The 13371-nt window shown below is 37.5% G+C and overlaps 1 protein-coding gene across 6 annotated transcripts in view; it reads right to left on the bottom strand.

The window, feature by feature from the left end:
* Window positions 1-13371, bottom strand: part of LOC131159719 (uncharacterized) — a 92417-nt gene that overhangs the window by 51596 nt on the left and 27450 nt on the right. The gene's annotated exons all lie outside the window — the stretch shown is intronic.

Raw genomic sequence — 13371 nt, 5'->3', positions numbered from 1 at the left:
TTGTGCGTAATGTCGTAATAGAAGCAGAAAATTGATTGTCAACATACGCTAATAACTCAGTAAAAGTACGAAAAACCTCAAATCATCAATGAAATGAAAAGGGGAAGTAAACCGAAGTAAATCTACTATAATCATCAATGAAAGTCACATAGTATTTAAATTTTTCATGTGAACTAATCGAGGAAGGTCCCCAAACATCACTATGGATAAGATCAAAGCACTGAGAAGCTCTACTAGCATGCAAAGGGAAGGGAAGACTTTTTCTTTTACCAAGTTTGGAAGAAGCACACTCAAGAGATAAAGAAGAACATTCTTTATTACCAAGCAAACAAGAGTTCAATACATGAGATAAGATCTGAGTATTGGGATGGCCTAAACGACGATGCCACACCATACTAAGATCTGAAACATTATTACAAGTAAACGACTTAATAGAAGAAACTGGAGAAAGTGCTGGAACAGGCAAAAGTAGTGGAAACAAGCACCCCACTTCAGGTCCTTTTTCGATCGGCTCCATCGTTACTTGGTCCTGCACAACACAACCATCACCAGAAAAATTAACAGCAAAATTGTTATCAACTAATTGACCAACAGAAATAAGATTCGTGGAAAGCTGAGGAGCAAGAAACACATTAGTGAACTTAGAAGAGGCATCTCCGATAGTAGCTATTAGCAAAGAACTGCCATTGGCAGCCTGAATAGCAGATAGACCAGTGTAGGACCGAACATGACACAGAGTAGTGAGATTATTCGTCATGTGATTAGAGGCACCCTAGTCCACATACCAGAGTTCAGTAAAATTGTTACCTTGGAACCCCATTGCTGATAATGCTGAAATTAGCATCTATTGTACCATTTGAGGTGTGCAGTAATTTGCTAAAGGAGGTGCAGGAACAGAGGAATCACCTGAGGAAGAGTTAGAGGCTGCAAAAGTCACTATGGGGGGCACAATAACAGAAGTATGAAATGCCTGGGTTTGACGATTCTGCGGGCGAATACGACAGTCTTTGATAATGTGACCCTTCTTCCTGCAATAAAAGCAGTATTTCTTGGAACAATTAGCAGCTATATGCCCAAATTATTTGTAGCAAAAACACTGCAAGGTGCTAGAATGCACAGGCGGTTCTCGTCGTTCAGCCACAGGGACGGACCCTGAACTACCATGAGATTATGCTAGAGTAACTTGAGTACTAAGTCGTTGTTCTTCACGAAGTAACTCACCAAAACAAACATCAAGAGAAGGAATAGGAGAGTAATTCAGTAGAGAAGAGCAAACAAATTCATACTTGGGGCGGAGTTTCATAAGAAACGGATCATGATGACTAGTCTCGTGAAGACGTTGAATAATGAGAAGAGAGGCAACAGGAACATCCGCGGTAATCGGATCAGAATATTTGTTCCAAAGAGTCAGAAACGCCGAATAATGGTCTTTGATGCAGCGATTGTCATGTTGAAACATGGCAATCGCATGCTCTAACTGAAAATGATGGGCACCGTTATCTTGATGATATACTATTTTTAAGTAAGTACACATGGATTGAGCGGTGCGATTAGGGGTGGCAAAACAGATGGGCGGGCTGGGTCCGAGCGGGTCACTAACGGGCCGGGTCATAAACAAGTCAGGTCATAAACAGGTCAATGTTAAATGGGTCCCACACATGGCAACCCTAACCCACCTGTTTAATAAACGAGTGGGTCATGGGTCACCCGTTTAAAAAATATAATTTATTTATTTTAAATTTTTTTAAAATTTTCATATAAAAATGACATTTAAAAAAAATAAAAATACTGCATTTCATTTATTATGTGCAGAAGCAAAGCATGAGTCGAACGGATTATGGCATGAGCTCCTCCAGCAGCCTAGCAGGTCCTCCCCCTACCTCGCCCCCAACCTCAACCTCTATGGCTGAAGCTCCATGTTGCACAAGCTCACAGCTACTGAACCTCATCATCATTGTCATCTTCTTCTTGTTGCTGCTCTCATGCTTCCCTTGCCTCTCCTTTTCATTTGTGCTTCTGTAGATCTATTACATATATGGATTGACCCCCTAAACTACAAGTGTTGACTTTGGTGATCCCAAGAGGGGGGATGAATTGGGTTTTAAAACATTTCGGCTAATTTAAACATTTACACCGATTCACCACAGTTCATATCTCATTCATAATGCAAACGTGTATGTAAAATGATTGAGCTATCAGCGTAGACATACACGTGAGCAACATATCTCATTTAAATTGAATGTGTGCATGCGAATAATTATAGCAGTGAACAAGCAAGCATACACATATGAAAATTAAAGTGCAGTAATTAAATGAGATAGAGAAAGAGAGCGACACATAATATTTGCTATCAAGGATCGGCCAAACCAGTCTACGTCCTCGCCGTGGGCATACCCCCCAAGGATTACACTAACCTTGGTCACTTAAACGGGTGGAGCAGAAGCCATTTACATCCTATCCTTACGGGACGAGGAAAACCCCAGTTCAATTTTCGGGCTGAACCGAACCGGTCTCACTTACAGGGCTAAGACTCCCCAATTCAATTTTCGAGCTAAATCGAACCGGTCTCATTTACGGGGCTGAGACTCCCCTGTTCAATTAATGGGATGAACCCAACCAGTACGATAAAAACCATTTTTTTTGTACATAATACAATGCTTCTAAATACAAGAAGAAATATACACATAAAAGCTCAAAACATGCACTCTCTAATGATATGAAATATGCTTAGTAGAGAAAGGGTGTAAAACAAATATTTCAATCTTTGATGAAAGACAAATGTGATAAAATGCATCAAAGATTTGAACCCTAATAAAATACTTCTCCAAAAAAGTATATATTTTCAATACTAAGTAGGAGAACTTAGGGTTTGATTTTCAAATAGTTTTTGCACAAATAAAATATATATGAAAAATAAGTATTATGTTCTCCAACAAAAATTTTTGCAAACGAAAAATATTTGGAGAATCTAGGAGTTAAGCTCAAAGATATTTGTGCAATGAATACAAAAACAAATGCCCAAACAAAATACTCTCTTTAAAAAATATTTCAAAGAATGTAACAAAGAGAGTTGGAGAGTATGAAAAATTTAAGCCCAAAATGATTTTTGAAATAAAAGAGTATGTGGGGGAACTTTGATAAAGTAAAAAATTTGAGAAAAAAAGTTTGCTAATCAAAGTTGCTAATCTGGAGTAATGAGGGGGTATTTATAGATTTTCTAAAAATTATGACCGTTGGGGACACGCTCGGTATTTTGAAAAAGTTTAATTAAAAAATAATTACGTTTTAGCCGTTAAAAAATTTTCAACCCGAGAGGTTTCAATCGACCATATCACTAAGTTCGGTCAACAGTGGAATTTTTGAACTGAGGTTTTGATCGACCGTATTAAGGCGATTTTGAACCCTCCAAGGTTCGGTCGACCAAGGTAGGTTCGGTTGACCATATTCTAATATTCGGTCGACCAGGTCAAATTTTAACTAAGGGTTTGGTTGACCAAAGCGTTGGGAATCACCCACGTGTCAATTCGGTCGACCACATAGTTCAAGTTCATTTTAAAATGGTCGACTGAATAGTCAACCTATTGACCGTGTTAGGTTCGATCGACCAAAGCTTCTATGTAGGTTCAGGTTCGGTCAACCGAACACACTTAAAGTGTGCATTTAAGTCCTGATTTGAGTTTAAAGTTATGTGCAGGGACCTAGGGTCTATCTAAGGTCAAGGCTCTTTAATTTAGCCTAAAAAACCTGGCATCGGTCAACCGAAGTCAGCCCTAAAGTCTGTCTACGGTCACTACTGAGCATTTAAACATATCATGCAAATGCATGCATTATTACAGACCAAAGATAAAAAATTAAATGCAATACAATTACAAAACAAATGTCTTCTTCTTTGCTCTTCTGTCTTTCATGGAAAATGTCAGTTGATGTGAGCTTTCTGGCTTTCATCTTCCTCTTCTGTGTGTGCATTTTGAATTATAAACCTGTTCAAAACACTAGGCACACATAAAATACACGTGCTTTGTCAGCATCAAAACAGGGATCGGACTCAAAAAGTCAACAGGAAGGTTTTGCCAATTTTTTGGCACCAATTGAAGAAGATCTGCCAATCAATCGTACATTATGCAGGGGTGACCATGGCGTTTATCGCAATGCCCGCCATCGCTCGTTAGGAACCTTGTTCCAGCCATTGAGTTTGCGCAGCACCTAATTGAATGCAACCCTCGAATCTCAGCCACCATCCTCATCATCACAATCCCCCAGCGGCCCAACGTCACCGAATACGCAGCGTCGCGCACTGCCTCCGCGGTTGCCGGCCTCCGATTCATCCACCTCCCATCAGAGGACCCTCCTCCACCGAACCATTTCCAGTCCTCCATGGGCTTCATCTCCATTCTCATAGAGAGACACAAACCCCACATCAAGCGCACCCTCATAGACATGGTTTACTTAGTGAGTTATAATGTATAAATATAAAGGATCCAATAAACGGGTGACCCGACCCGAACCCGGTTGAACCCGTTTATAAACGGGTCAACCCGTGACCCAACCATTTATTAAACGGGTTGACTTTTCTAAACTCAAACCCATTTTAAACCGGCGGGTCACGGGTGACCCAACGGGTCATGACCCGTTTTGCCAGCCCTAGGTGCGATAAGGCCACAAGTTGGGGACAATATGTGGCTCAACCGAGTCAAGAAGCCAAGACATAATCTGAGCATCAAGCACAACCCATGAAGGACAAGCCGCTGAATCCTTGGATTTATGAGGATTGGATGCACAATCTGTGCCATCAATATGACCCCAAAGATCTTTTCCCTTAAGGAAAAGTTCAAATTGAAAAACCACATAGAATAATTGTTTCCTGTAAACTTGGCACACACAAGTGCGAAGTCCATGCTTAGTAAAGGAGAAAATTGAGAAGCCCAAAAAAAAAACAGACTGTGCCAAAAGAAAAATACTACCAGAAAATCGAAAAGCCCAAAAATAAATCAACGTAGGTACAAAGAAAACCAAGATCAACCTGCCTGCACTAAAAAATAAATCGTGAACCAAAAAACCTGTTGTGCCACCAAAAACAGCAACAGAAAGCTATTCCGATCGACCTTCCTGCACTAAAAAAAAATTGCGAACCAAGAAACATGTTGTGCCACGAATCAAAAGGACAAAGAAGCACTGAAATAGCAACAGGAAGCTATTCCAACATCCACACAGTCACAGAAATACCGAAAAACAAAGAACCAAAAAATTCCATAAGAGAATAGACCCACGACAGCCACAGAAAAGAGAGACACCTCAAAAATCGAGAAGACAAAAAAATTTGAGGGGGAAAAAAATTAGCAGTCGGCTGGCTCTGATACCATGTCAAAGTATTGTGTGAATGACCCAATGGTTTGGCCTTGAGTTCTGTATATTATATATAGACTTTACAAGAATGCTATACATGGAAAGCAAATAAGTTCCAGCATGATTCTAGCCCTATACATGTAAACTATAATCCATCAAGCCCTATACATGTAAACTATAATCTTTCAAAAATATATGCTAAGTATGGTATTAAATAACGGCCATTACGTAGCGTAACGGCCATTACGTAAAGGAAAATCATCTCTCCGATTCCGTTACAGCCCGCATTAGCGGTGAGCAGAAAATTCACGTGTGTAACGGCCGTTCCAGAACCGTAACAGCCCATAACGGCCGTTACACTAACGTTACGACCCGTAACGTCCGTTACAACACATTACAGCCGACAGCCCCTTACACTACTGCGTACCTTTTGTGTGTCTCTCTCCATCATCTAGCTTAGATCTCCTCATTTGAAGCCTCCAAAGAAACGAAAGCAGCTTCGAAGCTTCGATTTGTTGTGCTGTTCCCTCTTTCACTCTTTGTCTCTTTCGTACAGCTTCAATCTATGGATCTGAAGCTTCAAAATCCCCAAAATCAGCTTCGATTTTTGCCTTGAAGATGTTCTTCGCAGTTTGCAGGTCAGCTAACTGGCAATTCGTCTTGAAGGTGTTTGATTTTTCCCTTGAAGGTGTTTCGATTTTTCCCTCTTCGTCAGTTCGTCTCCTTTGTCCAGTGTAAGAACCCAAAAATCAGCTTCCAATCTTCGATTTGTCGCTTGAAGGAGCTGTGCTCTGCAGGTCGCCTCCATTCGCAGGCTCGCAGTCACAGCTCCAAAAATAAGTTTTGAAGCCTTCAATTCCCCCAAATTTTGGGGGCTTGCAGGTTGCAGCTCTCTCGCAGCTTCGGTGGGGACTCGGGACTTGGGAGTGGGCATGTTTCTTCAGTTCTTCTACTTCATTGGTTAATGTAATTGTAAATTACCAATTTGTTCTAAACTAATAATTTAGTTTATTTTATAATTTCAGTTTATATTTATTATTTAATTAGTATGCAAATTTATAAATGATTATATAAGTAGAATTTATTAATTAAAATAAAAAAATTAGTATAAAATTATTAAAACATAAAATTTATAAAGATAGAGAGTTAGAGTACAGATTTAGTAAAAAATTATTAATTAATATTCTACATAATTATTTTCTTAAATACCTTGACTATTAATAATTTAATATTAGATCTAAAATTTATAATAAATCCTAATTTCTACACAATTAGTCAAGTCTCAAGTGACTCAAGTACACTACCATTTAAATAATTAAATTGTAAGATTTACAATTCCATATTTATTTTTTTAAATTGTAAATTGTAATATAAATTATTGTATTGTAATATAAATTATTGGGTCTATTGACTCATTTTAAGTAACTTTATGTCTTTAATCAATTGATTCTTCATTTTAATTACATTTCTACATCTTTTTTACCCATTAAACTAATGCAAACTTTAAAAAAAATATGCCTTTTTTTGTAAGCAGCGCACTAAAATTAATATAAAAATCATAATGCCTATTAAAAAGCATTTGTAGGTTGAATGAAGGTTGTCAAAATTCATTAAAAATCATGCATTAATGGATTTCATGCTTATTTTTCGATTTTGGCATGGTTGTGCATGCGTGAAAAAAATTCACAGCCGTTATGCCTGCTTCCCGTTACGTAACACCCGCGTCTCCCACGTCCCGCGACACCCGCGACCATTATGCGACGTTACCTGCTACCGCGATTTCGAACCATGATGCTAACTATACAAAATAATGAATGGAGAAATAAGGAAATAATTGTGGGCTAAAATAAGGAAAGAAGTGTGGACAGCAAGGCTTTTGCTATTTGCTGTTTCGTTGACAGATGAGTGGTATAACATTAAATGATAAATTAAGGAATGAACATATACTCAATAAACTAGGATAAAACCAGTTGAAAACAAGATAAGGGAGGGGCCGCTTAGATGGTTTGAGCATTTGAATAGTAGTTTTAGCGTTGCACTTGTGAGGAAGAGAGAGTGAGTTTTTATTTCTCATGTTAAACGGGGAAGCGGTAGTGCTAAAATAACCTGGAATGAGGTAGTGAGGAAGGATTTACTAGCACTTAAGCTAGAGGAGGAAAATACTCTCAATCGGGTGAATTGGCGGAAAAGGATTCATGTAGCCAACCCCACCTAATGGGACTTGAGGCTTGTTGTTGTTGTATATTCTCTTTATTTAGATGATTTATTGTCCTTAGTTATGAATAGTGTTGAACTTACCTAAAAGCTATAATTTCCAATAAGCATGACTGCAAAAAATGATTACATCTTTCAAAATCCCTATATGGCAAGTTGCCAAATGAGATATATCATATATATATATATATATATAAGCCTCTATTTCTTATCACAAGCCTCCACCTCCCCACCCCCACCCCCACCCCCCACCCCCCAAACTAAGAAGCCTAACTATACCTCAAGATCTCAACTCAAAAACCCTCCACCTCCTCTACCAATGGCTACATCCCTTACTTTGTTAAAGATTTTAATAATTTTTATTTTAAACTAAAAAAAATAAACTATGGCCAACTTAACAACTTAAGCTTTTAGGAAGAAGCCTAACTATACCTCAAGATCTCAACTCAAAAACCCTCCACCTCCTCTAACAATGGCTACATCCCTTACTTTGTTAAAGATTTTAATAATTTTTATTTTAAACTAAAAAAAATAAACTATGGCCAACTTAACAACTTAAGCTTTTAGGTAAACTGATTCTTTGATATAGTACTAGAACTTCTTTGAGCACAAAACTTCAATTTTCACCATCCCCATTCTTCTAACTAATTTTAAAAAATAAAATAAAACAAGGTATGGTGGGTCTTCAAGCCTAATGGGCCTTCACACGTTACAGCATGTTTGAGAGTGTTAAGAGCATTCTGTAAATTGGAAGAGCTAATCACGATGATAGGCCTCTCCCTCTATTTATATTATATGCCAAGCACATGATAATGACCATAATACTTACTCACACACTAACTCAAGCTTACTAACATAGCAATAAGACAACAATATTTCTAAATAACTAAAGTAACTAGTAACACTCCCCCTCAATGTGAAACAAGTGGATTTAACACAAGAAAACCACACACACACACCCCCTTCCCCCCCCCCCCCCCCCCCCAAAGCGGGAATAAATGAACTAGTTCGAATTCAAACTTCACATGAGTGGTTGTAATGAGCTTTTGCATAAGCTTCTCCCATACAAAGTAACATTCAACTTCAATGTGTTTCATCCACTTGTGGGCGACTAGGTTGGAGGCAATAGCTTGATCATCATACACTAACTCCATAGATCGAAAATGTGGAAAAGTTCCTCCTTTAGCCAAACAAAATCACATGTACTGTGGGCCATAGCTTGATACTTTGATTCAACACTCAAACAAGCCACCACAATTTCTTTATTGCTCATCAAAGATACTAAATTATCACCAACAAAAACATAGTACCTATTGTTGATTTTCTGTCCAAGCCTAATATGCAAATGTATATCCCTAAACATGACTGTGACCCCAGTCTTGATATTTAAAAAACTCCACCAATGCACCTTTAAGGTATCTTAATATACAAATGACAACATCCAGATGACTTGTTTTCAGTGAATCAAGAAACTGGCCTTCCATACTTGTTGCAAAAGACATATCTTGAGTGACTGTGCAAATAGTTCAACTTTCCAACAAGTCCTCAATGTCATCCATAGTGAACCAACAAATCACCCACATTTGGCACTAATTTGCAATTAGGATCCATGGCCACATCAATTGGTCTGGATCCCAACAATAAAATCTTATCTAAAAGGTTTAGATTCTAGAACATACTTCCTCCAAAACAAAATGATACTCATACAAAATATATATACTTCTACACCCAAGAATTATATTCTTTGGTCTAAAATTTAGTTTGTAGAAAATGCTTTAGGCTATGGATACCTTGATTATTATCTCTAGTAAGCACAATATCATCCACATACACAATGAGAAATATCCTTTCACAAGCTAGAATATATAGTGATATACTGCACACAGCTAAAGAGGAGACTCAAGTACTATGACCCTAAATGGACCAAACCATGCTCTAGGATACCACACACCGCTAAAGAGGAGACTCAAGTACTATGGCCCTCAATGGACCGAACCATGCTCTAGGATACTACTTTAGACCACACAATGAATTCTTGAGCTAACACACTAATCACTAATCCTAACTCACCCTAAGCAACAAACCAAATTGGTTCCCGAAAATCACCACGTAGTAAGGCATTCTTCACATCTAACTATAGTAGAGGCCAATTATACATTCTGTCTAAGGAGATGAACACATAAGGCAAATTTGGCAACCGGGGGATTGTATTGGAATAATCCAAACCATACACATGATTATATCCTTCAGCAACAAGGAAAGCCTTCAAATGAGCTAGGAAACCAAACAGCCAACCACAGGCTTGTGAGCAGGAAGCTAAAGAGGTACCAATTCCCAAGTGTCATTATCATGTAATGCACGCATTTGTTCAATCATTGCAGTCCTTTACCTAGAATGGGAGAATGCTTCAGAGACAGACTTGGAAGAACAATAATAGATAGAGTACTAATGAAACAGTAATATGAGGGTGAGAAAAAATCATAACAAACATAATTAAATATTGTATGTTGGGTGCAAGTGCATTTACCTTTTCAAACAGCAAGGGGAAGATCAACACGTTGGAAATACAATCATTAGGCAAGGAAACTAGAGGTGTAGAAGTAGAAGCTCTCTCCTTTGTTGAGTCATTGTTGTGTGTACACATGCAAATTTGGATGATCCAAGCAATGAGAAGGACTTAAATTGGAAGACGATACACAAAGAGATAATAGGCTAGGATCTAGAAGGTTGTACAAAGGAAGGGGCTCATAAAGATTAGCAACTCAAGGAATCAGAATAGTATGGTGTAGACTCGAAGAAGATAACATCAGAGAGAAAGAATCAATCCAAAGTAGGGCTATAACATCTATATCCCTTTTAGTACAATAGTAGCCTTGAAAAAAATACATTTTATAGCACAAGGATCCAATTGATCCATTCCTAGACTAAAGTAATGGATAAGAGACACACAAGCAAATATATGGGGACGAAGTGAGAACAAAGGAGCCTTCGGGAAGAGAACTAAATATGGTATTTACCACCAAGGACAAAGAGTGGCATTTTATTGATGAGGGAGCAAGTATTAAGCACAACATATCTCCAAAAAATTCCAAGGACATTCATTTGATATAATAGGGTAAGAGTGAACTTGAGAATATACTAGTTTTTCCTATTTGCAGCTCAATTTTGTAATGGAGTGTGGGCTTAAGATGACTCATGAATGCCAGAGTTAGTTGGGTAGTGACTAGGGCACTAAAGTACTCCTTCGCATTTTTACTATGAAGTATCGTGGCTAGTCCATCAAACTAAGTTCTTATTTGAGAAAAAAAGGCATAAAAAACAATAAATAACTTAAAATGATCTTTCATTAAATAGAGCCAAATCATCATAGAGTAGTCATCCACAATCGTAACCAAATATCATAACCCCAAACATCAGAACAAACTCACATGAAAGGGTTGATTGCCCAATTATCAACTCAAGAAGCAAAAAGAACAGCTTCTAACAAGATTCACATATGGTCTTAAATTTTGCGAAATTTTCGAAATTTTTCTCGAAATTTCCACTTTCCACCAACCTTGAATCAAAATGGCAGTCAATCTCCATGTTGCAAAATTTCCATCGAAATTTCCACAAATCATATGAAATTCATTAAAATCTTGAAATTTAAGTGAAATTTGTCAAAATTTTAACTATAAATAAATTTTCCTCAAAATTAAAATATGAGATTTGAAACCCAAATAGAAATTTCTCATTTAATTAATCTTTTGTTTATTGAAACTAAACATTCCTGCAAGACTGATATGAATGACAGCTTTCATACTTCCAAAATTGTATGCAAATTTAAAGTTATATATTAGCTACAACATTTTTCTTGGTGAATTATATTTAAATTATTGGTATTTGTATAATAAATAATATTTAGGTAATTTGTGTATTTTAATTACTTTAATTGAATATTTTTAATATGATTACTATATTGCAATTATTGCACCTTATGCACCACATACATGTCATTGATGTATTTTATTCATAATATTTTAGTTCTAACTCTTGCATTATTATGTTTATTGACAACTCACAAGTTTGATAAAAGAACGACATGTTTTACTAGTAATTTACATCATTTTTTAAAATCAAAATCAAAATGGACATTGATATCAAAATTTCTGTGTTTTTGTAGCCTCAAAATTTCAATCAAAATTGAAATTTAAGACATTGGATTCACATTGAATATTAAACAAGGAACTTAAAGCAGGAACTATAGTTTTAACTTGTTACCGAGGCAACAATGGATTTGAAGTGGTGTAAGAGAAGCAAAAGGAGAAGAAATTTGGTGTGAAAAATGCCTTCTTTTATAGGGATTTGTAGGAAGATCCATACATGGAGCAACCTCCAGGGTATTTTGCTCAAAAGAAGAATGCTAAGGTATATAGGTTCCAAGTCATCAATCATTTGTCTCCAATATTCAGCCTCTTGATATATGTTACGAATCTGAAATAAATTGAACATTCAATGAATAAAATAGAGCAGTGAGAGGCAGCAGCTGGCAGTCCTGGCTAGATATATATATAGCTCCAGGTCTGGTGCAAAGATGATGTCATGTCAAACCTCAATCCTCTAATGGGGACAAAGCCCTTGAGCCAGATAGGATGACTGACTTTGCCTCAAGGGCTGCTGGGGCACCATAAAGGAAGAGGTTATTTGACAAAATTAATTTGAGAAGGGCAGGTTCAAGAAGATCCCTTGTGCAATTTTAATTGTCTTAATTCCAAAAAAGGGTGGGCTGACGGCAATAGGGATTTCAGGCCAATTAGCTTAGATGGATATTGGTACAAATTAAAGGTCAATGGTTCTTGCCATGAGGTTAAAAGAAGTGACAGGTAAAGTTATGGCAAAGGCACAAGATTCCTTCGTTCTGGGAACTGGGAAGACAGGTATTGGTACAGTGTTAATGACTAGAATAGGTAGATTTCAGGAATGGAAGGAGTCAGGTCTACTTTGCATATTGGACCTTGAAAAAGCCTATGATCATGTCAACTAGGAGCTCCTTTCTAATTAATGGTGAAGATGAGGTTTGGTGGCAAGTGGAGAGGCTGGATCAAATTTTGTAATTTGTATTACGACTTTCAGGTTCTCTGTTCTCATTAATGGGATTGGGACTCTTCAAAGGCCTTTTTGGAAGTTCAAAATTGCTTGCACAGGCGAATCCTTTCTCACCCTATGTATTCATTTTTTTAAGGAAGGTTTTGACTAGAATGTTGAGGACAGGGAAAGCAGGCTATTGCTGAGCAGCAAGTCACTTACTTGTTTTTGCTAATGACACCATTGTTATGTGTGGAGCTGAAGAGGACCAACTTTGGTGGCAGTTGGAGAAGCTAGATCAAATTTGTATTACGACTGTCAGATTTTCTGTTCTCATTAATGGAACCACAATGGCTTTTTTTGAAGTTCAAAAGTGCGTAGACAAGCAAATCCCTTCTCACCCTACATATTCATTATTTTTATGAAGGCTTTACTAGAATGTTAAGGATGGTGAATGTGGGTTCACTTGAGGTTTTCCAAAGTGGGCTTGCACACCTATCCTGAGCTGCAAGTCACCCACATGCTTTTTGCTGATGACACCATTGTTAGGTGTGGAACTGAAGAGGATTGTGTGAGATTTTGAAGAAGTGTCAGTTCTCAGAAAATGTGAAGAAATTGAGAAGATTCCTACGGGGGATGTGAGTAGTATTGATCAACTAGCTAATAGTTTTTGCTGCAAGGTTGGTAAATTTACCCATGATCTATTTGGGGAACCCCTGGGTGCTTCTCATGACCATATTGGAAACAGCT

This window comes from Malania oleifera, chromosome 7 (genome assembly GCF_029873635.1).
Source record: "Malania oleifera isolate guangnan ecotype guangnan chromosome 7, ASM2987363v1, whole genome shotgun sequence".
NCBI lineage: Eukaryota > Viridiplantae > Streptophyta > Magnoliopsida > Santalales > Ximeniaceae > Malania > Malania oleifera.
Note: the sequence above shows the minus strand (reverse complement) of the source record. Positions and strands in the feature narration are given on the sequence as shown.